Below are 21,030 nucleotides of genomic sequence, written 5' to 3'. Positions count from 1 at the left end.
CCTCAGGTTCTGTCTGGGCACCTCGTCCTCACCTGTCTTTGTATATGTTCTTGCTTCAGATGGAAAGCAAATCCGCCCCAGTTTGCTATTGATATTGTAAGCATTATTCAAATTTTCCTCTGCACATTGTAACAGCAGAGTGTTGTAGAAACTTAAAATGCTAGAAACCTCCCACAACTCAGGCAGCAGCCATGGAAAGAGAAGCCTTTCACATTGCAAATGCTTTGTCAGAATGAGGAAAGAGAGAAAACAACTTTCCAGACTCAATAATAAACTCAATAACTTCAGGTAAATTGCCTTCGGTTGTAGCAGACCTAGGTAATTCTGCTACAAGTCATCAATAATATTGGCTGAGTATTTTCCCTGATCACCAGCATGGCCCATGTACTGGATATTTCCTACATCTCTGCAGTTTACAGGTTTTATTTTCTACCTTTGTTTGCTCAAACCACTCTTATTTACACCTCACCCAGATGACTTCATGGATAGCTTACCTCCACAGCAACCTTGGTGTTACTCTGTCAGAGATACTCTCTTTGTCCTATCTGTTATTCTCCAATTTCGCTGCAACTTAAAACCAAGCTGCTTACTTTCATTCCCAGTTCTGATGTATCATACTCAATGTAAATGTGAGTCCTGTTCTTTCCAGTTGCTGCCATATGTACTGGGCATTTTTGATTAAGTTTTTGCATTAGTACAGTTCAATTGAAGCATCCCCACGACAGCAAAATAGAACAGGCGTTGGAGTCCTGCTTTATGCTGGACCTCTCCACATTATGCAAGGGCATTCAAAAAGAAAATGTCATCAGGCAAGGAAGAGATGTAATAAAAGTTGTAACAGCACAGGTTAATATAGGAAAAGTTGTAAAGATTTGCATAATATTTAAAATAAATGGTCAATAATTTTAACTATTCATTAGTTTCTGCCTCTCCTATTCATTATAAGATTAAGTTCAATAACAACCAAGGTACAGAAAGATCACACAAAAAAAAAACAATTTTGTGAGGGCTAACTTCAAGCATGTGAAGGATCAGCTCACAAGAGTAAGGATTTGCTTACCAAGTGTCAGTTAAGGATGTAGAACACATTGAAGCAAAATAAAATCATATTTTAACCTACTAATATCCTTCTGATGATTACGAATTGCTTTCATTGGGCTGATTGAAGCAGGAGTATTGGCCAATCTGTCAAAGAATTCCTGCGCAAGTTGGAAAATGGCTTTGGTTAGCATCTTGCACTGTTGTAGGCAGAATCAAAGGTGGTAACGCACTGGCATTATAGGAGGGAGACTGAAAATCTGATTGAGTTCTGCCACAACAACAACCTCTCATTCAACATCAGCAGAACCAAGGAGATGATTATCCACTACAGGATGAAGGCGGCGAGCCAGTCCTTGTTAGGGAATCAGAGGTGGTGACTGCCTGTAGCGTTAAAATCCTTGGCTGTAAGATATCAGTGGAAGTGCCCTGGACCATTACTGAATTGTCATCACAAACACAGCATAATAGTGGCTCTTCTTTCTTAAAAAGTTTGCGTAGATTTGGCATGTTACAAAAAACTTTTAAACTTCTATAGATGCACAGTGAAGACTATCCAACCTGGCTGCATCACGACCTGGTATCAAAATAGCAGTATCCAGGAATGGAAAAGGCTGGGTCCAGCTCAGTTCATCACAGGTAAAGCCCTCTCCACCACTGACCACACTTACATGGAGTGCTGTCACAAGATATCACCCATCAAAGACTCTCAACCATGCAGGTTATTCCTTCTTTTCACCACCCTAAGCCCCCGATCACCCAACAACCATCAGGCTCCTGAACCGAAATCAGTAACTTCGTTTACCACTACTATGAACTAATTCTACCATCTGTGGACACACTTTCAAGGATCCTTTACAACTCATATTCACAGTATTTTTATTTACACAGTTAGTCTTTTTCATATTGTTTGCCTGCATGCAGTTTTTTCTATTGTTTGTATAGTCAGATTATGTAGAATTTTAAAAAAACTACTGCAATTTTTTCATGTTAATGCTGTAAGAAAATGAATCTGAAGATAGTATATGGTCACATATACTCTGATTGATAGTAAATTTTCCTTTGAACGTCAAGATACCCAATCAGGGAAATGCTGCTGCAGTGAAGTACTATTATAGCTTGTATCTTCTAAATTAATAGGAAAGCTATCAAATGACATGAACCACTTTTCTGTCAGAGGTTTATGATTGCCACACCAGAATAAAGTGTGTGATGGCATCAATTCTACTTACATACACACCATCTTGGTTAATGAACCAAGCCTTGTGTTTTGTTTAAAAACAGACATCTGTAAAATGCACAAAAATCATTTGATAGATTAACTATTCTCCACGCAGACCATAACCTCACAGGGTCTGGAGGCTTACATGCCTCAAATAACCCAGAGAGCTATGTTGGCTGGAGTCAGGGGCTTGTGCTTTGGCTCTTAGTTGAGTCACCCATGCCAAACAGGTCAAAGTGTAGAGGCCAGGCTAAAAGTGATCCATTAGTCCTCCAGGTTCGGGGGTTCAGCTTAGAGCTAACAACCCTGCCTGGTCAAAAAGTATTGTTATGGTAACAGCAATGAAGAATCCTTCTACCTGTGTACAATGGACCTTCATTGCTGCCTTAAACGCCAGCAGCATAAAGGGCAGAAAAAGTGATTGACTACACTGCCACAATATTGTAATGAACAGCATAAAAAACATGTGACTGATAAGAAAGAACAATTACTAAAATTGGAGAGTGGAAATTTATCCAATTCACAGGCATGAATGTACGTTGGACTTTTGAACTTAACATTATAGGAACTTGTTCATACGGAGGGATGTTCATAACCGGGACAGCTTTTAAATCCAGGGAATAAGAATCCACAAACAACAGAACTGTGCAGTCACAGTGGCAATGGCTTTATCCAATAGCACATAAATGGTAACAATGAATAAATCACTTTTCATGAGCATTACGGGCAGATGGCATAAGGGAATGTTGTAATCGCCACATCAGATACTACCATTTACTGTTTGTCACTACAGACTTAATATTCATACAGCAAAACATAACTTGAAACACCAAAATGAAGAAATACCTTATTTTATAAAACATTTGACTCAGAAGGACACCAAGAGTTCTAGAAAAGTAGATTGTTGGACCTGGTATTCAGTCATCTCAGATAATCTACGGGCTTTAGTATTAAGCAGTTACAAAAATATCATACAGCAAAACATAACTTGAAACACCAAAATGAAGAAATACCTTATTTTATAAAAGATTTGACTCAGAAGGACACCAAGAGTTCTAGAAAAGTAGATTGTTGGACCTGGTATTCAGTCATCTCAGATAATCTACGGGCTTTAGTATTAAGCAGTTACAAAAATATCATGCCAATATTTGGTTATTAAGTAGGTCTGTGCTTTAGACAATTTTTGATCACTATTCAAGTGCTACTGAGTAAGTAGATAGGACATAAGAAATCTGCCATAACACAAGAAAGAGAAGATTCAACAATGGCTCAAACCTGGTTCAATAAGATGATGACTTAAGTGCAAAAGCCCAATTACAAGATCATGTTAGTTTTGATAATCAAATTTCCAGAGAGAAAGTGGGAGGAGAGCAGTAGCTAAGTCAAAGATTGCTTTCAAGAGAATCTTAATAACCCATTAAGTTCAAAAAAGTTAGAGAAGTGTAAGAATGAAGGATTTTTCTGAATAAAAAGGTCAACTCATTACTCCTACTTCATCTCGTGAATTGGTGAGCCCAAACCTACCATGGAAAATCTATCCAATTTTATTGCTAAATAAACATCTTCTATTAATTTTTTTGAATTTTCCCTTTTGGTATATTTTATATTTACATTACTACTTAGGAAATTTATGGAAGATCCTGATGTCATTGTTGTAAAATTTTCAGGAGGTTTAATTGTACTCAAAGAGGAAGTTGAATGATGAATGTTTTTTTCAATCTGTTCTAATATTTGAAGACTGCAGTCATTTGTTTTGTTTAAAAGTGGCTGACAGCTCTCAAAGCAATTTTGTATACATCAAATAAATAAACAATATATTTGCAAATCATACAGGAAGCTCATTGATTATACAGTTAAAATGCTTGTGTACTAAGAGGCAATTAGATGCATCAGCAAAAAGTGACTAATTCACTTAGGAGAAGACTTGAGCCAAACAGATTTCCACTGACCACAAGAATTAGGAGGAAGAACAGAAAATGTGATAGTAATGTATTAGCCACATTTTTTAGAACAATGCTGGTTCAATTTCTTTGTTAAAACTATTTTGTATCTATCATTCAATAGATACAAAATAGTTTTAACAAAGCATGCAAAGAACAAACTGGGCAAGCGACTGCTATTATTTTTGACAGCATAATACTGTTTGTGCTGCGTACAGCTGATTGAGTTGGGGATTACATAGCTAGGCACTACTTATGACGGTGATATTTTTCATTCATTACTAAGCCATCAATTTTGATGCATGTCATTAACTGGATTCTGTCCAACTTCACAATCTTAACTGTACAGCTCAGTGACAAAAATATTTCTATTCCCTTTCTGAATCGTTTTATTTCCTTAAGGCCAAGAGACTGTATCTGACAAGTCAGGTGCAAGGATTTCTATGCATATGAGTTCTTTGAAGTCTCTAATTTCATACGGAAATGGTTGTTTGCAAGCAACCATGAACTGGGAAATCCCACGATGTTTAGCAACTGCTGGCGTGTAAAGGTTTAATTGCAGCACTTAGAAATTTACTTTGTACACAATGCCAACCTAAACAATGCAATCACCCTGCTCACTTACTCTTTTGTCGTTTAATGCCTCGTGCAAGTTCCATATGAGGTATTAACCAACATTGCTGCCAAGGTCAAACACACACAAGAAAAAGAAACCAAACTGCAGTGCTCCAAGGAAGAACAAAGTTAGTCACGGAATGCACAACACCAGCAGCCATCAGTATTTAATTTGTATTGTACCTGTTAGGCTAATTCCACTAATATACAAAAGAAATACATGAAATTTGCAGGAACAGTTCGTTGAAGCATTTAGGATAGCTCTTTTCTTCATGACTTAATTATAAAATATTTATTACAATTAGTTTGTATCAAGTATAATAGGGCTGATATTCAGTGTTCAGAGATAGCTGCTTACCAGGTTAATGCCACAATACCCTGTCTTAACGCTTTGTGAAATCTGTACACATCCAATTAGATACTGTACATTGAGCATATGGATGGACAGAATGCTTTATTGTTCGATGATTTGATTTGGTCCCCCCCACCCCCGCACATTGGGTGTTGGTCTTTTTTTAAAATTGGGTTCTTTTGGGTTTCTTGTTTTGTGGTTGCCTGTTAAGCAGACAAATCTTTAGGCTATATAATTTATACGTACTTTGACAATAAAATGTACTTTGAACTTTGAGATACACATAGTGAATGGTGAAAATTGGTAAGAGATCAGAATTGAGTGAAATCTCTGGAATACTTGCAATTCTAAATTTAAGTCATACAGGCAACTAAGTTATAAACCAAGTATATTTTAGATGCACTTATGTAAATTTGACTTCTATTCAAGAACAGCTGCATGCCTAATTTCAGCTCAATGAGAGAACAAATTAAAAGCACCACCATTCCATCCAACTGTAACACAGCGATCTTTGAACCAGCAATGCAAACGAGCAATTACATTTATGCCACTGATGACTTTAACCAGTTACAAGTAGTAGTAATGAAGCTACTATTTATACAATGACTCCACTGAATCCCTAATCCCACTGAGTTGTAGCTATTGGCATTAATAACTTCCTGATACCAATTTTGTAGGGCCAAATCCTTTGTCAGGAGACCTGATAGAGAATAAAGCATAGTGGATGTATTGCAACAATGGGTTTATTGTATTCAGTGATGTCATTCAAGGAAATTCACTTCATTAAAATATCCTTCATACAGTCTAATCTTTCAGCTCTGCTGTTCATTCTTAAATAATAAATATTCAACTCCTTATGGGCTAAATGAACACACCTGTGCCCCATCCATTAAGCCATAATTTAATTAAACAAAACTGACACATCTGAAATAAAACACCAAATACTTCACAAAATTTGCTTAAAGGATTGCTCGAGTTTATTCCAAATTGAATTTTAATAACTGTATAGCCCGAAAATAACTTACTTAAAAGAGGTATGTTATAATGGATATATATTTGCCATTGGGAGTCAAGACCAAAACCCAAGTTTTCAATCTAAGCAGTTTTATAAAGAGGTGGGAAGGACAGGGCAGGACAGGAAAACAGGATTGAGGCTGGAAGAAATTGCCATTGTCTGCTGAAGAGAGTATGCTGTGGATTCTAGTTAAATGGAACACCTCAAGAATTCATTTTGGCCCAATTAAGTGGCTGCCCCAATTAGCTGAAGTTTCATGGAAATAGTTAAAAAGGTATAAAAATAAAGACAAACTACCATTTAACCCAGTTACAAATTATTTAAATGAAATACAGAACAAATTGGAATACTACTAATACTACTACAGTACTATAAAACTCTGCATTTGTTCGTAATAGTTATCAACTGAGGAATTTATCCAGTGCACACATTCTTTTCATTGACTGAAAATGAACAAAATCAGCACAGACACCTAGTGTAGATAATGGACTGCCTTCATATAATGCTATCGATTACTGCATCCTCCAAATCTTAATTTTCATTGTAACATTCAAGATGACTGCTGATATCTTCATTTGTTGATTCTTCGTAGTTCCTAACTTGTTGAAGTAGTGAAATAGTTTCATTTTCACTTATAGCCTTTTCTGGCATCTCCTAGTCTGAATGCTTGAAACCAGACTGAGCAAACCAGTTCTGAATTGTCTTACTGCTCACTTCCTACCAACTACCAGGGAGAAGGGAGAGAAAAACATATTTGATGTCTCAGGTCATTGACCTTTGATTAATTTAAACTATTTTTCTTTCAGTACATGACGCATTTCTTCCTCAAAATTCCATGAAGGTTAAGAAATTAGAGGAAAAGTTAGAGCATAACATCTGCACCATGCTGCTGAAATCTCTCTTTAGGTTTGAGAGATTGAGCTGGGGGAGGGGGTAGTAGGTTGTGAATTGATAATTGTGTCCTTTCCTTATCCTATACATAGCAATATAGGAGGCAGCCATTTGACACATTGGGCAAATGCTAGCAATCAGAAATGGAATCCTATTTGCTCCATTCCCCTCTGAATGTTTCTCTATACTCTCACAAAATATTCTCTATCAAACATACCCATTAGCTCTCTCTTTTTGATCTACATGTCAAAGTGAAAACATCTCTACAAAGTGATCTAAATTAATTACAAATATAAAACACAAAATAATTGATTGCATAAGTATTCACCCCCTTTAATATAACACACAATATCATCACTGATGCAGCTAATTGGTTTTAAAATACATATAATTGGTTAAATTGGAGATCTCTGTGTGCAATCAAGATGTAAAAATACACCTGTATCTGGAAGGTCCAATTTCTGGTGAGTCAGTATCCTGGCAAAAACTGCACCATTAGAATACTCCAAGCAACTCTGCAAAAAGTTATTGAAAAGCACAAGCCAAGAGATTGGATATATTAAAATTTCCAACTCACTGAATATCCCTTGGAGTACAGTTAAGTCAATCATCAAGAAACGGAAAGAATATGGCTGTAAATCTGCTGAGAGCAGGCCATCCTCAAAAAACTGACTGACCATGCAGGAAGAGGACTAGTGAGGGAGGCCACCAAGAGACCTATGATAACTTGGAAGAGTTACAAGCTTCAGTCACTGAGATGGGAGAGACTGCGCAGAGAACAACTGTTGCCTGGGTGCCCTGTATATCTTTGGAATTTGAGGGGCACTGGAGTATCTGGTGAATATTCACAAAAATCACAGAGGGAATGTGCAAATTTTGTAAAGGTGGTGACTCAATTCAGGGATGAACCTGGCTTGCTAGACAAGTGAGGATGCAGAACAAACTGCTCACAAATGTGCCAACATTTTAGTTTAAAGGGTCAAACATTTTCTGAGAAAACACGAGTGTGAAGAGGATGAAATGGAGCTGTGGACTTACAGCACATTGCTTTAAGTGATTAGAATCCAGAGATGCTCCTTGGGGCTGAATAATATTCACATCGAATCTAGCCAAAAAGGGAAGTGACAAGGGAGAATATTAGTTACGTGAGCTGTGTTATTTAAAATGCCCCACAACTAAAATTTAATGTTTGCATAATTTATATGACTAAATTGTTCAGTGATAAATGGAAGATCTTTCGAATCAAGTGGAAGAAATGACCATTCAGCTGTACAGCCACCTAGTGGCTCAGAATAGAACTGTAGCAGTAATAAGTAATATAGCAAACGCTGAAATGAAGTGTCAACCTGTGGAATCTGAAATAAATAAAAATCTGAAACCAGGCAAATTAGGCAACTTTCTTCAGAAAAACAGATTTTTATTAAAAACAAGTTTCCTTACTTCTCTGATTCCTATGACCTGGAACATTAAATTACTTTCCAGGGAAGTTACCTAACCAATTGAATGTTTCCAGAATTTTTGTTAATCAGATTTTAAATCTGAGCTACTGGTTCACCATGTCCTATTTACACTTTCTCCAGACATCATTTTTTACATGGGTTTCATTGTATTTAGCAGTACACCCTTTTGTTATTCAACAATCTCTCCTGCCTCATTTAATCCTTCATCCCCTCCTTTCCTTGCACCTTGAAACATTAACTCTCCAGGTCTTAAAAGCTCATTGCTTCTTTCTCTACAGAAGATCTAAGCAGTTCCCCTCCACCACCACCCTCTTCAATCTGGCAGAATTGGTCCTCGGTTTCTCCTTCAGTTCCTCCCACCTTCTCCAAACTCAAAGGGGCAGCCACAGGCAAATGCATAAGCCCCAGCTATGCCTGCTTTTCAATGGCAAGATAGAACAGTCCATGTTCCATGCCTTCCCTGGTAATGCTTCCCAAATCTTCCTGTGCTACATTGACAACTGCATTGGTGTGGCTCCAGGCACCCATGCTGAGCTCGTCAATTCGATCCACTTTGCCTCCAACTTCCACCCTATCAGTAATTCCCCTTCGTCCATTTCTGACACCCCTTTCTCAATCTCTCTGTCACCACCTCCAGAGACAAAATGTCTAATGACATCTTTTTTATAACCCTAAAAGATTCCCAAGACTATCTTGACTATGCTATTCCCTTTTCTCAGTTCCTTCGTCTCCACCACATCTTTTCCCAGGATGAGCCTTTCCTTTCTAGGATATCAGAGATGTACACCTTCTTCAAAGACAAGGCTTCCCTTCCTCCACCACTGATGCTTCCTCACCCACATCTCCTCCTTTTCCCAGACATCTGTCCTCACCCCATTTTTCCACTGTTTTAACAGGGATAGAGTTCCTCTTATCCTCAACTATCACCCCATAAGTCTATGCATCCAACAAATCATTCTCCATAACTTCCACCATCTTTAACGGGATCCTACACATCTTTAACTGCCTCTTTAACTGTCTTTAACACATCTTTAACTGTCCACTTTCCACAGGGATTTGTCCCTGCCCCAACCCTTCTGGTAAATATCCCTGCAATTGATAGATACGCTGCACTTGCCTATTTACCTCGTCCCTTACCTCCATTCAGGGCCCCAAACAGTCCATCCAGGTGAACCTGCAAATCAGTTGGGGTCATCCATTGTATTCAGTGCTCCCTATGCAGCACCCTCTACACTGGTGAGACCCAATGTAAATTGGGGTACCGTTTTGTCAAGCACCTCCACTTCAGCCATGAAAGCAGAATTTCCCAGTGGCCAAATTTAAATTCCTATCTTTATTTCCATTCTGACATTTTGGTCCGTGGCCTGTCTCAGGGCAGAGGAGCAAACACTCATATTCCACCTAGGTAGCATCCAACTTGATGGCAATCAATTTCTCCCCCACCCCCTTCTCCTATTCCACACTCCGGCCTCTTACCTCTTCTCCTCATCTGCCTATCAATTCCCCCAGTGCCCCTCCTCCTCCCTTTGCTCCCATGGTCACTCTCCTCACCTATCAGACTCCTTCTTCAGCCCTTTACCTTTCTCACTCACCTGGCTTCACCAATCACCTTCTAGCGAGTCCTCCTCCTCCTCCCCCCACCCTTTTTATTCTGGTGTCTTTCCCCTTCCATTACTGAAGAAGAGTCTCAGCCCAAAACATCGACTGCTTATTCATTTCCACAGATGCTGCCTGACCTGTTGAGATCTTCCACCATTTTATTTGTGCTTCTCTGGATTTGCAACATCTGCTGAATCTCATGTTTATGATTAATAACTCTCAAGCACAACTACCTACTGTGCTACAGGTTTAAAGCATATTAGATCTTAACAAAAGGTCTTGTTTCTCATGTAATTTCTAACTACTATGGAAGATTCCCAGATGTAACTGGCATACTAAGTACACAGACATCATTAAGTTGATTCCATTAGAGAGAGCCTGGTACAGTCCAGGCTTGCATAACATCCATCTAGATAGTTCTTTCTAGATTCCCCCAAAGCCTTTACAATGCCACAAACGCAAGCACTGCCCTTCCCAGCTTAGAATGCCCGATTTCTGCACATCCTATAAAAACACACAGCCTTTTAGGAAAGTAGGAGGATGGATTTGCTGACTGCTACAAAGCTGCAGGCATCTTCTGCCATGTAAATACTCATATTGTGGCTGCATTTCCAATCTGCCAACTGTTCAGAGGATGAAACGTTCAAAACAAGGGAACCTGGAAACAATTTGTATACAAGTGGTCCTACTGGCTGCCTGGTGGCACATTTCCTACTGCTCAAAATGGGGATAAGCTGACTGGAGCTTAACCAATTAAAACTACCAGCTATTGCTTGTTTGGCTGCTTTAACTTCTAGGTTAACCTACTTGGAAACTGGCTGGACTAAACTGAGAAAATTACATGAAAACTGATGACAACAAGAGATTTGAAAATGTGTGTAACATAATCAAATAATCAGAAATTATGCAAATTCAAATATTTTTCAAGTTGAAGTTGAATGTTTTTCAAGATGGAGTATTCAGTACTCCATACTACTAGACTCTCATCCCAATCTGTCAAGGATCTTGTGGTGGCCTCCTGTACATCAGCTTCCCCATGTTGAACAAAATCCCAGACAGGTGTCTTCAATTAAGGGAATCCACCCTAACATCCTGAATCGGCCTCTACAGCCTGAAGAAACACCGATAGACCATACTTTAGGAGAACATCATACTCGACTCAAGTGATCACACTATTATACATTGTGTTCATATTGGCCCCCAAAAAAAGTCAAATACTGGAAATAGAGGCCGAGAGGTATTCCTATAAAATCTGAGATACTTTCACCAAATTAGACACATCAATACCAAGTTGCAGTGAATTGAGTTGCAGCCTCACAGCAACATCCTGACCTGCAGTGTTATCCCTTGGGAGTTTTCATGTTCTTCCTGTGACTGTGGTGGTGCCCACTCAATGTTCTCTTTTTGCTCCCTTACACCAAAGCTTTGTAAGTTAACTGGCACCTGTATATTGCTCCTAGTATGAAGGGTAGAGGGACAGTTGGAAATAATGTTGGGAAAGCAAAACAGGATTAGTGCTGAATTAATGTATGTGATGCAGTCTTGTTGGGTCAAAGGGTCCACTTCTTTATTGATCACCACGATTCTTTGGTTCGATCATGTAGATGATTTAATAAACTTAAAAGTACTAATAAAAACTGAAATTCCATCTCAGACATTAGAATATATTCAGCATTAACATTTACCTTTCCATCTGTCGTAGAAACTTTGATGTTAACAACAATTTCTTTCCGTGATCACCTTCAGGGTTGATAATTTACCTCAAATTTATTTTATTTAATTATTGAGATACAATACAGGATAGACCCTTCTGGTCCTTTGAACCTGATTTAACCCTAGCCTAACCAATTTACAATGACCAATTAACTTACCAGTTTGTACGTCTTTGGAGTGAGGGAGGATACCAGAGTACTCATTGTAAACCCACACAGTCACGGCAGAACGTATGAACTCCTCTCAGGCAGTGGCAGGAATTGAACCCGGGTTGCCTGCACTGTAACCAGTGTGCTAACCACTGCACTACTGTGCCTCCCCAAATGTTATGCCTTTAAGGGCAAGATAGGGCAAATATAACAATTCAACACCAAAACCTGCACACAAAAAGTGCTTTTTAATCACCTCAATATTAATCAAGCCAACTCAACTTACAAACTCCTACATAATGCATCTATTTAATAAGCTTAGTCACCATCACTCAACAGGGGCAACTGCAAGGACACTCTGTGAGCACCAAGACCCAGAAATGACTTGAGTTACCAACTTCACATCACTGTCTGTTGAGTGAAAAGATCCACGGCTTTCTCATGCAATGTTGCAAGATTATGTTTCCATGGTGAAATGTAAAGCTATTTGCACTGTACTGCAGGCTTTCTGCCATTAACTTTAGTCACTTGATTTTCTGAACCTGAATTTAACCCCTTTGCTGCATCCTTTGTACCTACTGAAAAGCTGCAATTTTTCACTGGTGTTAATGCATGAAGAAGCCTTTTCAGTTATTGTCAGATCAGACCATTTGAAATTCACAACGCCAATGTTTTTATTACAGCCTAAACTTCAGCATTATACAATGCCATTTTAATTCCTTGCAATAAAGCAAGCTGACCTTAAAGAAATATATCCTGATTATGTTCCTTCTAAGACCAGCAGTTTGACTATCTGCCCTCACTTCCACATGCTACCGTCTACTTCGAGTTAAATTACCATACGAACTATGAATGCAACACAAAAGCTTTTCATTTTAAATTCATTTTGGAATGCAAACTTCAAATATTAAAATAAATTCAATATTATTGGGCTTCAATATCAATATTATTGGTCTTTTTTAAGCAGATTATTCTCAGATACTTTCTTGAATTGCTCTAGTTCATGCTACATAACAAACAGTGATCAGAAACTGTGGAACATGATCAGGACTGACGTTGTTTCCTTGCCCCAGGAATATGGAAATCCCACACTATTGTGCTGAGCAACTGTGCACTTTGTAATAAACCTAAAATTCCCTTGCTTCTTCATTTAAGTGTGGGGCATTTTGAGACACTGAAAAGTGCCAAGAGATGTTAACATCATTCCAATTTATAAAGCTGTAATGAGGCTCTGTATTCGAAATAAGTGATTAAACAGAAGACCCACTGCGAAAAAAAAATCAACTATTGTGTGGTATTTCCCATCTCCCTACTCAGCAGCTCAAGCTTAATTAACAATTATTATTTGTAGATTAAGTTTGATACAAAATTTATACAGCATGTCACTTCACAAGCTTCAGCAATTCCTCCAGAAATTTTACTCTTCTGTATTTGTTGCGCAAATTAAAGTGCAAATTCTGAAGTGACAAAATGACTGTCATGGGGGGGGGGGTGAGGGGAGAGAAATCATTTCCCAATGACATCAATATGCTAATTCATGAATATCAAAGCACCTATGCTGGACCCTAATTTGATAATTAAATCAGCTGTTAGAATGGCACTTTGTTTTTAAAGGTCACTTCTTATACTGTTCCGAAATTACATGCTATTTATTCAAAGAATCACACAGATGGAATTATGCAAACAAGGAAAATATTGACTGTTACAAATACAAGAAAACCTACAGATGCTGGAAATCCAAGCAACACACAAAATACTGGAGGAACTCAGCAAGTCAGACAACATCTATGGAAAAGCATAAACAGTTGACATTTCAGGCCAAGACCCTTCATTAAGAAATAGGACAGTTGTAGCACATACTCAAATCTAGGTTAGTGTTAACCTTATGGCATTTTCTTCAAAGCTGCATATAATGTGACAATATTCTCTGAATTTAAGTCAAGAAGAAAACATTTAGAAAGTGGCATTTTCTAAATAGGTTAGAATTACAAGTGCGCCAACAGCAACCTACTAAAACTTTCCCTAAATTCACTCTTGGTACACTTCTCATGCTTTCAAAAGGATTGTTTTACATATTATCCTAAAGATCAATAAATTATTCTTAACTTGATAATTACAAAATTATTAAACTACTTCAACATTAGAGAATTCATAATTTTGAACCCCGTGCCTGGCATTGGTTAACTTGAATTTCAGGAAGGAAAGTACACCACAATATCAAGGGTTTTAACAACTTTTTCATAAGTATGTCACAGGATAGAATACATTCACTGGAATAGGCAAACAGAAGTTTATATTAACATCTTATTTGAGGTACAGCACTCCAATGAAATATGCTTTATAATATTGAACTAAATCATCTAATTATGTCTAATGTCAACTGACTACCTCCTAACAATGAGGCAAGCAACATGGAAGAAGAGACACAAATCATACAGCAATGATATAGGGCAATTTATATGGTGCAAGTTTGAGAATAATAAAAAAGATGGTATGTAGTACTTTGGATTTTTCATATTGGTGTGCATTAATACAGCAATCTAAACTATTATCAAATTCCCTATATCTATTAAAACTATGCAAAAGGTCAGGGTCAGGGTCAGGAGCAGAAGCTTCAAGTTCCTTTCCTTAGTACAACTACATTAGCATTTGCTTAGAAGGAATCAAAGTTTGCCTTCTTGCAAACAGCAAGCTGAAGTCAAATCTTTAGGGGAATTTTAAGTTTAAAATAGGTTCTTGAACCTAAGTGCAGACTTTGCCCAGTGTCACTATCAACAGCAGTTCTTCAATTCAACGCTAACAGAGCAGTCTCATTTTTGTATCCTGCTTTGGAAGCGTTCCCAAAAAAAAAAGCTGCTATTCTAGAAACGCAAAAGTATCGATACAAATGCAGGGTTTTTGTTATATTCAAAAAGAATAACTATTCTTGCCTCATTACCAATATTAATGCCAGTGTTATTTGCAGATGGCATATCCTTTCAAAATGACTCACTAATGGGACAAACAAGCTATAGACATAATCAAAAGAATTCAAGTAATATCTAGATTCCATACCCTGAGCACCAGTAGAAATTATTCCGTGACAAAAATTGAAATGTAGTCTCGGGGGATACTCTTCAGATAAAATTAGCTTGTATCTGGAACACGTTAATCACTGGAGCAATACAAAAGTGATCATGTTTTTTCAATTATATTTGTTAATTCAGGTCCTGCATATCATTGCACTCAGCAATTAGCCTTCTCAAAAGACAACAGCTTGTGATAAATCTGACCTTAGCAATGAAAAGCATCTCAGTGCCTATTTAAAATGTCCTTTCAGCTGAAGCAATGAAATTTAAAGTTTATTATTTCTGATCTGGTTCATATTGATGAATAATTCTGTTGGAAGTTTTAATACATGTCATTAAAAATCTTCAGAAAACAAGATTCAAGTATTTAAAATTTATTTAAAATTTTCATCAGTTAAAATCAGTTTGGAGCATAATTCCTATCAGCAACCGCTAATTTTGGGGACTTATTTTCGGTCTTCTGAATTTGCAAATATATACAGAATTTAGTTAGATTAGGGAAAACATCCCATTAGACAGAATTTGACCAGCTTAGGGAAAATACCCTATTAGATCTGTAGGCCAGCATTTAGAGAACTGAATCTGATGACTTAGCCTCTGGAATAATAAAGATTCAGCATCTAAATCAAGTATGATTTGCAATGCAAAAATGGAAATAGCTAAAAACAGACTAGTATGAGATTACTTGCAAGGTAAAATTTCCGATGCACTCCATGGATGTCTTCAATTGTGCCTTTGTTGTTCAGTTGCATAAAGTATGCAAAGCAGGAAGTCTGTTTTTTAGTTTATGGAATAATTCTTTATGTAGAAATTGCATTCTATGTGTTGTATGTACCTATGTGCCTATAATGCTACAACAAGCCTTCCATCATACTGAAACTCAACATACTTGTGCAATGACAATAAAATTGACTTGAATGGCTTGTTTTCCGGTCTTGTTCGGTATTGCAGAACACTTGTGGGAGAAAAAAGGTCATTAAATTCACGAATGTGACTGAAAATGTGAAGGAGCAACACCTTGTATTCTGTCTGGGTAGTCTCCAACCTGATGGCATGAATATCGATTTTTCCTTCTGGGGTTAAAAAAAAAAATCCTCCTCCTCTTCTTTTATTCCCCACTCTGGCTCCTTTCCTCTCCTGAGCTACTCGTCACCTCCTCCTCCTTCTCCGACAGTCCACTCTCCTCTCCTTCCACTCCAACCCGTTTACCTTTCCTGCCCACCTGGCTTCACCCATCACACAGCTATCCTCCTCCCCCACCACAATTTTTTATTCTATAATCTTCGCCCTTCCTTTCCAACATCATTTGTTTATTTATTTCCATAGATGCTGCCTGACCTGCCAAGTTCCTTCACTATTTTGTGTGTGCTTGAATTTCCAGCATCTGCAGAATTTCTCGTGCTTATGATCGAATATTGTCTGTTCTGTGCTTTTGCTCTACACAAAAAAAAAGACAGCTCAGAACATACTGACGTGAGTTTATGCCAATTCCACAAATAACAACCAAAACCCAAAAACAGATTAATAGCATTCCAGAGACTGTGTTGTTTCTGGCAGCAGTTTAAGCACTTAATAGTATTTTTGTGTTCCAAGGTGCAATAGCGGTTTCCCCCCATTAATCATAAAACCCAACCAGACAAATCTGCTTCCTAGCTACTACAGGTTAAAAACACACAGTCAACTACATCATTGTGGATAAACCATTAAATAATCACAAAGTAAAATTCTGCAGCTTTCAGATGTTTGGAAATGTTGATGTTTTATGGCATTAACTTGAACTGTTTTGAACATCAAAGCTGGCAGATTTGAATACAAATTACGACTAAAGTTAACTTAAATGCATGTAAAACTGCCCCCATTGCTGAAAGATATTTCAGAACGGTGGGACTGAGAAGAGGAGAGCTGTCGTCATTGGAGACTCTATAGTCAGGGGAGCAGACAGGAGATTTTGTGGACGTGAAAAGGACACCCACATGGTTTGTTGCCTCCCGGGTGCCAGGGTCCGGGATGTCTCTGACCAGGTGCACGACGTCCTGGTATGAGAGGGAAAGCAATCAGAAGTCGTGATACATGTTGGTACCAACGACACAGGCAGGAAGAGGGATGAGGTCCTGATGTGTGAGTTTCAGGAACTAGGTAGAAGGCTGAAGAACAGGACCTCAAGGGTGGCGTTCTCAGGATTGCTGCCAGTGCTACGTGACAGTGATGGTAAGAATTGGAGGAGATGGCAGTTGAATGCGTGGCTGAGGAGTTGGTGCAAGGAGCAGGGTTTTAGATTTTTGGATCATTGGGATCTCTTCTGGGGAAGGCGGGACCTGTACAGATTGGATGGGTTGCACCTGAACTCGAGGGGGGGGAATATCCTTGCAGGTAGGTTTGCTAGCATGGTTCGGGAGGGTTTAAACTAATTTGCAAGGGGGATGGGACCCGGAGCAATAGAGCAGTGAAAGAAGTGCATGGAGTAAAGCCAGATCTAACACACAGAGAGGCTTTGAGGAAAGAGAAGCAGAATAAACGGTGTAAAGACAGTAAGGTAGAAGGGCCGAAGTATGTGTACCTCAATGCAAGAAGCATCATGAACAAAGGTGATGAACTGAGAGCTTGGATACATACATGGAATTATGATGTAGTGGCCATCACAGAGATTTGGCTGGCACAAGGGCAGGAATGGATTTTCAATATTCCTGGATTTCAATGCTTTAAAAAGGATGGGGAGGCGGGGGAAGGGAGGAGGGGTGGCATTACTCGTCAGGGATACTATTAAAGCTACAAAAAGGGTGGATAATGCAGCAGGATCCTCTTTTGAGTCAGTATGGGTGGAAGTCAGGAACAAGAAGGGAGCAGCTACTCTACTGGGGGTATTCTATAGGCCCCCTGGTAGCAGCAGAGATACAGAGGAGCAGATTGGGAGGCAGATTTTAGAAAGGATAGAATTCTCCAACTTCCGGTAATTCCTTCCCCCTCCCTTCCTCTATCCCTATTTCACTCTACCCCTATTTCACTCTACCCCCTCCCCCAGCTCCCTCATGGTTCCACCTCCTTCTTCTACTACCCATTGTTTTCAGGGCTATGACGTCAATGCTTCCCCTCCCCGACTCCTTTGTCTTTCAAATTACTGGTCTTTCAACTGACACTACAAGCATTCTTCAAATCCTTCCCCATCTTTCATTCTTCAGTCCTGACAAAGGGTTCCGGCCCGAAACGTCGACTCATCGTTTCTGGCTGATGCTGCCCGACCTGCTGAGTTCATCCAGCGTACTGAAAGTATTGCTTAGATTTTGGGAAGGTGCAAAAATAACAGGGTTGTTATCATGGATGACTTTAACTTCTCTAATATTGATTGGCACCTGATTAGTTCCAAGGGTTTAGATGGGGCAGAGTTTAAGTGTGTCCAGGACCGATTCCTGTCACAGTATGTGGACAGGCCAACTAGGGGGAATGCCATACTAGATCTAGTACTAGGTAATGAACCAGGTCAGGTCACAGATCACTCAGTGGGTGAGCATCTGGGGGACAGTGACCACCACTCCCTAGCCTTTAGCACTATCATGGAAAAGGATAGAATCAGAGGGGATAGAAAAATTTTTAATTGGGGAAGGGCAAATTATGAGGCTATAAGGCTAGAACTTGCAGGTGTGAATTGGGATGCTGTTTTTGCAGGGAAATGTACTATGGACATGTGGTCGATGTTTAGAGATCTCTTGCAGGATGTTAGGGATAAATTTGTCCCGGTGAGGAAGATAAAGAATGGTAGGGTGAAGGAACCATGGGTGACAAGTGAGGTGGAAAATCTAGTCAGGTGGAAGAAGGCAGCATACATGAGGTTTAGGAAGCAAGGATCAGATGGGTCTATTGAGGAATATAGGGAAGCAAGAAAGGAGCTTAAGAAGGGGCTGAGAAGAGCAAGAAGTGGGCATGAGAAGGCCTTGGCGAGTAGGGTAAAGGAAAACCCCAAGGCATTCTTCAATTATGTGAAGAAAAAAAGGATGACAGGAGTGAAGGTAGGACCGATTAGAGATACTGGTGGGAAGATATGCCTGGAGGCTGTGGAAGTGAGTGAGGTCCTCAATGAATACTTCTCTTCGGTATTCACCAATGAGAGGGAACTTGATGATGGTGAGGACAATATCAGTGAGGTTGATATTAAGGGAGAGGAGGAGTTGGAGTTGTTAAAATACATTAGGACGGATAAGTCCCCGGGGCCTGAGAGAGTATTCCCCAGGCTGCTCCACGAGGCAAGGGAAGAGATTGCTGAGCCACTGGCTAGGATCTTTATGTCATCGTTGTCCACAGGAATGGTACCGGAGGATTGGAGGCGAATGTTGTCCCCTTGTTCAAGAAAGGTAGTAGGGATAGTCCGGGTAATTATAGAGCAGTGAGCCTTACGTCAGTGGTGGGAAAGCTGCTGGAAAAGATTCTTAGAGATAGGATCTCTGGGCCTTTAGAGAATCATGGTCTGATCAGGGACAGTCAGCATGGCTTTGTGAAAGGCAGATCTAACAAGCCTGATAAGAGTTCTTTGAGGTGGTGACCAGGCATATAGATGAGGGTAGTGCAGTGGATGTGATCTATATGGATTATAGTAAGGCACTTGACAAGGTTCCACACTGTAGGCTTATTCAGAAAGTCAGAAGGCATGGGATCCAAGGAAGTTTGGCCAGGTGGATTCAGAATTGGTTTGCCTGCAGAAGGCAGAGGGTCATGGCGGAGGGAGTACATTCAGATTAGAGGATTGTGACTAGTGGTGTCCCACAAGGATCTGTTCTGGGACCTCTACTTATCGTGATTTTTATTAACGACCTGGACGTGGGGGTAGAAGGGTGGGTTGGCAAGTTTGCAGACGACACAAAGGTTGGTGGTGTTGTAGATAGTGTAGAGGATTGTCAAAGATTGCAGAGAGACATTGACAGGATGCAGAAGTGGGCTGAGAAGTGGCAGATGGAGTTCAACCCGGAGAAGTGCGAGGTGGTACACTTTGGAAGGACAAACTCCAAGGCAGAGTACAAAGTAAATGGCAGGATACTTGGTAGTGTGGAGGAGCAGAGAGATCTGGGGGTACATGTCCACAGATCCCTGGAAGTTGCCTCACAGGTGGATAGGGTAGTTAAGAAAGCTTATGGGGTGTCAGCTTTCATAAGTCGAGGGATAGAATTTAAGAGTCGCGATGTAATGATGCAGCTCTATAAAACTCTGGTTAGGCCACACTTGGAGTACTGTGTCCAGTTCTGGTCGCCTCACTATAGAAAGGATGTGGAAGCATTGGAAAGGGTACAGAGGAGATTTACCAGGATGCTGCCTGGTTTAGAGAGTATGCATTATGATCAGAGATTAAGGGAGCTAGGGCTTTACTCTTTGGAGAGGAGGAGGATGAGAGGAGACATGATAGAGGTGTACAAGATAATAAGAGGAATAGATAGAGTGGATAGCCAGCGCCTCTTCCCCAGGGCACCACTGCTCAATACAAGAGGACATGGCTTTAAGGTAAGGGTTGGGAAGTTCAAGGAGGATATTAGAGGAAGGTTTTTTACTCAGAGAGTGGTTGGGGTGTGGAATGCACTGCCTGAGTCAGTGGTGGAGGCAGATACACTAGTGAAGTTTAAGAGACTACTAGACAGGTATATGGAGGAATTTAAGGTGGGGGGTTATATAGGAGGCAGTGTTTGAGGGTCAGCACAACATTGTGGGCCGAAGGGCCTGTACTGTGCTGTACTATTCTATGTTCTATGTTAAAAGTGTGACTATTTCATAAGTTTTTTCAACCACAGCCATCTTTTCATTGTACTATGACAATATACACTTCTAAAGCATTTATTGGGTAATAATAAGCACTAATGTTTCAGGCTAATACTCTCTCGCTCAAACCAACTTCTATTTGCCCATTTCAGATTAGAAATTAAACCTAGAATCATGGCCAAATTATGGCTCATCAAACCACCAAATAAATGCACTTGAGAAAAAGCAGGCAAGT

The 21,030-nt window shown here is 39.5% G+C and overlaps 1 protein-coding gene across 6 annotated transcripts in view; it reads right to left on the bottom strand.

The window, feature by feature from the left end:
- plagl2 (pleiomorphic adenoma gene-like 2) overlaps positions 1-21,030 on the bottom strand; it is a 131,052-nt gene that overhangs the window by 84,837 nt on the left and 25,185 nt on the right. The window contains exon 2 of one of the 6 annotated variants that reach the window (XM_063041321.1): positions 8,112-8,178. The exons of the other annotated variants lie outside the window; for them this stretch is intronic. The gene's annotated coding sequence lies outside the window, so the exon portion shown is untranslated. The remainder of the gene's footprint in view (positions 1-8,111; positions 8,179-21,030) is intronic. 6 annotated transcript variants of the gene reach the window in all.

This window comes from Mobula hypostoma, chromosome 2 (genome assembly GCF_963921235.1).
Source record: "Mobula hypostoma chromosome 2, sMobHyp1.1, whole genome shotgun sequence".
Taxonomy (NCBI): domain Eukaryota; kingdom Metazoa; phylum Chordata; class Chondrichthyes; order Myliobatiformes; family Myliobatidae; genus Mobula; species Mobula hypostoma.
Note: the sequence above shows the minus strand (reverse complement) of the source record. Positions and strands in the feature narration are given on the sequence as shown.